The following is a 4,628-nucleotide window of genomic DNA, read 5'->3' on the forward strand; positions in this document are numbered from 1 at the left end:
GGAGGAGTTGCAAGTAGCTGCCAAGTCCCTATGCAAGAGGCGAACATCGCTTTGCTCTCTGCTATTGTGAATGAGCAGAGCATGGGCAGCTGCATGTTTTGTGTTCGTGTGTGCTCTGAGCACAGCGAGGGGAGCCAACAGCTCAGGATTGTGCAGTCACAAACACCACCTCAGCTGTGGATCATAAAGGCCCCCAGGCTGCCACAAAGGTCTCAGTTCCCTGTGCTTGGCTACACGGGTGAGTATTTGCACATCCAACTTTACATACACAGCTTTTGGATCAAACAGGATCTTGCTTAGTTTTACACAGCTCCAGCAAGGCAGCTAATGAGTGGACTGTCCAGATCTCTGTCTTTGATCTAGGCACTTAAATTGCACTGAAAACATGCTTTTGATGTCAAAATACTTACTCCAAGAATCTTGAATTAATGGCACTTCTGACTTGTAAACTGACTTGGCAGAATCTGTCACTGGAGAGGGAGACTCTAAGGCAGATATGTTTCTGTTAACTTCAACATAGAGTCACTTGAAAATTGGCCAATAGCTATCCCTATTCATTTCCACTTATTGACACTTAAATATCACTAGGAGTGGTTATTCAATAGATGATTAAGATGCTAAGTGATTAGGCCATATCCTACCTTTGCAAAAAATCCCACAGAATTGCTGCATTGGGAAGTAACTTTGGAGATCATCTTGTCCAACCACCCTCTTCAAAGCAGGATCAGCTACAGCAGATTGGTCAGGTCTGAATAATTCTAAAGATGGAGACTGTACAGCCTATCTGGGCAACCTGTTCCACTGCTTCACCATCTTCACCTAAAAAGTGCTTGCATTATATTTAAATGGAATACTTTGTATTTTGGTTTGTGCCCTCTGCCTCCTGACTTCTGAATTTTCTTTTAGATTACTTAATTCAAGTCGTCAAAGCTTGCATCTAATAAAAGAAATCCTGTCTATTCCTCCTATGGGCCTCAGCACTGGAGAGGTGAGTATTAGAATGGCTTTGGAAGCTATGCAAAACAACACTGCAGAAAACACACATTTTCCCTTGAGAAACATTCAACTTCCCAGGACACTGCTGCAGGACTGTCAGGACCTGCACATCACAGCTGCAGCCCCAGCCCTGAAGGGCTGTTCACATTTCTGGGTGCACAGATAAGGCATGCTTTCCACAGCCCTTCCCTTTGCTCAGTGGATGTGAAGAAGTGCCTTCTGAAAAGAACAAAGCCCTTGACTCCATGACAATAGGACAGGGCTTGAATTTCCCAGATTCCCAGGATCTGGAGATTCTGCACAGAAATGGTTAACAAAATTATACACCAGAATATGCAAACATTAGCATTACTTACAGGTTTTTTTCATGCTAGAAACTCATTTAAATTCCACTAAGAACTTCCCTAGGTAAGGATCCAGCAGTAGAGCTAGCTTGAACATCATTTTACACCTAAAAGTGCATCAGCAGAACAGATTTTCATCAACAAAATCTCCAGCTTACTTATGGAACTTCTACCAGGTATCCTTTAGTGATGCTGTTACAGTCCCTAAAGCATATTCCAACATTTTTGTCATCTGATCAGCCCTGCATAATTTTCTTGATAGCAGCTGTGTGTGCTTTCTTCATACTTTCCCCCCTAGTGCATTAATACTTTTTTTTCAATCTTTCCAGGGATTGCAAAAAATGTCTTTTGTTTCTTCCTTTTCTTACGCTCCCTCCCACACTAACAGCAGCTTTTGCTTTTGCCTTTGCCTAATGGAAACCATCCAAGATGCACCTTTAAAAGACAAGAAGAAATTCTGAACCTTTTTTTTTTTTTAATCTACAAAAAGAAAAAAAACGGATATTTGCTTCTGAGAGACCTGAACTTAGTTTATGCTCTGCAACCAATTTCCACTTTAACCTCTGCTGGACTCCCCTAGCCTGCTCTTGTCCAATTATTCTGGGGAAGTATGGGAAGAATAAAACACCTGAAAAAAATATATATTGGGTGAATTCATGTCATATGACAAGCATTTTCCTCTTATAGCTTTTTACAAATAGATACTAGAAGACTGCAATAAAATAGATTTCTTTGCATTTATGTTGTTGAGACTTAAAATGGAAGCCAATATTATGTAGATATCTATTTTAGTGATGCTCATAGTGGGAAAAAATCAGGGAATAACAGCAGTGGAAATGAGCACATCACCTGTAGAGTTATGTTCAGTAAGAGTCTCTCTCATAGAGGCTACACAGCTGGTGACTGAGATAAAGCAGAAAGAATATTGCAAACAGTGTGTTTTGCATGAAAGAGTCACCAGATTGTAATATGGGCTATTCCTACAGCTCTTGTACATGATGAGTTCTCCAAATCATGCTACAGTTTGTTAACCAGAGAGGAAGAACAGTGGAAAAAAAAAATGTTAATTTGTGACCCAAATTCCTTACACTTTTTAAACCTCTTTCCTCTTGAACAGAGTATCTGAAAGCAATATCCTGGCATGAGTTTAATCAAATTTAAAGTAACTCAGGGTAATCTTCTGGGGCCTGTTATGTCTGTGGAAAGTTATTTCTTTCCTTAAGCCCTGCTTCCCTTCTGGAAGTCTGTTAGTCATGAAATAAGCAAGCAGTAGTGTCTGAGGCAGTAAATACAGCAGTCACCCTCCATCCTAGCCTCCATCCAATCTCTCTTTACTGCTTCCCAAAAGAATACATCAAATTTCACTAATGAAACAGCTACTTTTTTTCCTCCCTGAGCTAAAGGGGAAAGAGTAAGAGAACAAACAAGGGCAGTGGCAACCATCATAATGGACAGACATTACAAGGTTTTGGCAGTCATATTCAAATGCTGGAACCAGAAGCTGGGCATTTAGTATGATTTGAGGAGACCAATTTGAACCACTATTTTCCCTCTTGTTCTTTGAAAAATATTTTACTTAATGCATTAATCCAGTGCTGTTATACATCTGGATTTCTGGCTGTTGGCTGAAATTCCTGGAAAGCTCCTGAAAACTCCCTTGTGTTTCTGTGTTTGGTTTTTTGTTTTGATTTGTTTGGGGTTTTTTAATCTCTTTACCCACAGTAAAGTATCTAGTTTCTTCCTTTCTGTCTTAAAGCCATCAGTATCACCAGCAGAACTTGTTTTTCTTTGCTTTTGCTTCCAGGAAAGAAGGCTGGGCTCCATTAAACCTCTTAATCACTGGAGTGACTGAGTGTCCCACTGGGCACCAACTGCATTCACATTAAGTCTCTCCATGCTCCAGGTCTCAGTAAGGTACAGTAGACAACTACCAAATCCAGCTGGTTCTCAGTTTTCAAATTTAAGTAGCAACTTGTATCCTGGGTCTAAGGCTACATCCCTACAGTACTATCAAATTTCACCTTTGATTTTAGTGTGATTAGTGAAGGATGTACCTCAAACCCCAAAGGCAGCATAATTAAGAGGCATGAAAGAGAACCTGTCTTATACTATGTTAGCTTAGAGGACTCTTCATGCTGCACATTAATCCAAGTGTAAGGAAAAGACAAAGCAGACATGGGTCTGTGACAACCCTGAGGACAACATAAAACTCAAAAATCAAACAAACCCTCATTGTTTTTAACTTGGACTAGTCATAGCTCCAGGCTTAAAGCCATTCTCTTCATGCAGAGAGCTCCTTGCTGCTTTCCATGAGAGATCCCCACACAAGATATTATAAAACTTGGTGTGTTGGGGAATGGGGAAGGTTGTTTCCAATTCCTTCTCTCAAGCTGCTCTCAGTGCAATGAAACTTTCTGCACACATAGCTTTTCCTCATCTGAAGTTTCCTTTATTCTTTCAGCTCTGATTTCTGGAATTTCTGTCCTGTTATTTTCCCCTTAGGCAAGATATTATTAGAGCCTCTCCTTCCCTCTCCTCTCCCTTCACATGCTGTCAAGAACATTGCAGGAAGAGTTATTGCCAATTCATTTGCCTGCCTGCCAATTAGCAGTATACTATGTCAGAGTCAAGTGAGTAAATACCAATAAACCATATGACAGCTATCCAGCCCATTTGACCCTCTGACAGTTTTCAATGCTTTCTACTTTATTAGAACGAGATATTAATAGAACAGATACGTTTCACAAGTCACAGCGGTGCAGTGCTTTGAATCAAAGAACTAATTTTTTAGCCAGAAATGCAGATTTTTTAGCATGGTTCTTTATGCCAAACACTGTTAAATCATGTAGTTTTGAGGATTTTTCCAGTATTCCAGCAATAAAATAATCACATTGGTGAATGGATATCCTCCTAACTTGTTCTATCTTCCTAATATTTTATTATAAGTATTTGGTACAGGGACCAGCTTATTTTGTTTGCCCAACATCACAACATCCCAGGTCTATATCAGAATAACCAGGTCCTCTGGCAAAACACAGTAGTTTAGCAGGCACTTTATGTTAACAGATGCCTTAGCTATAAATAGAAGGAACAGGTCTCTCCTCCAAAACACTGGCAATCGAAGACCTCAACTCCATATTGTGCGTGGTGCCAGGGAAATTTTGCTTGCCCAGAAACACTGTTATTTGAAGGCAACACAACATGGGCACAGAGGGCAACTGCACACTTCCCAGTGAGGTGCTGGAGCATAAACAGACTACAACTTGGAAGCAGCAAGCAACCAGACAT

General features: G+C 40.4%; 1 long non-coding RNA gene across 1 annotated transcript; it reads left to right on the top strand.

The window, feature by feature from the left end:
• Positions 1-273: 273 nt before the first annotated feature.
• On the top strand, positions 274-4,080 carry LOC146439485 (uncharacterized). Its single transcript, XR_014851263.1, has 3 exons — positions 274-746; positions 907-988; positions 3,145-4,080. It is a non-coding gene; the product is annotated as an uncharacterized LOC146439485 (long non-coding RNA).
• Positions 4,081-4,628: the final 548 nt, after the last annotated feature.

Source organism: Lichenostomus cassidix, chromosome 3 (genome assembly GCF_008360975.1).
Source record: "Lichenostomus cassidix isolate B80296 chromosome 3, HeHo_3.0, whole genome shotgun sequence".
In the NCBI taxonomy this organism is placed as follows: domain Eukaryota; kingdom Metazoa; phylum Chordata; class Aves; order Passeriformes; family Meliphagidae; genus Lichenostomus; species Lichenostomus cassidix.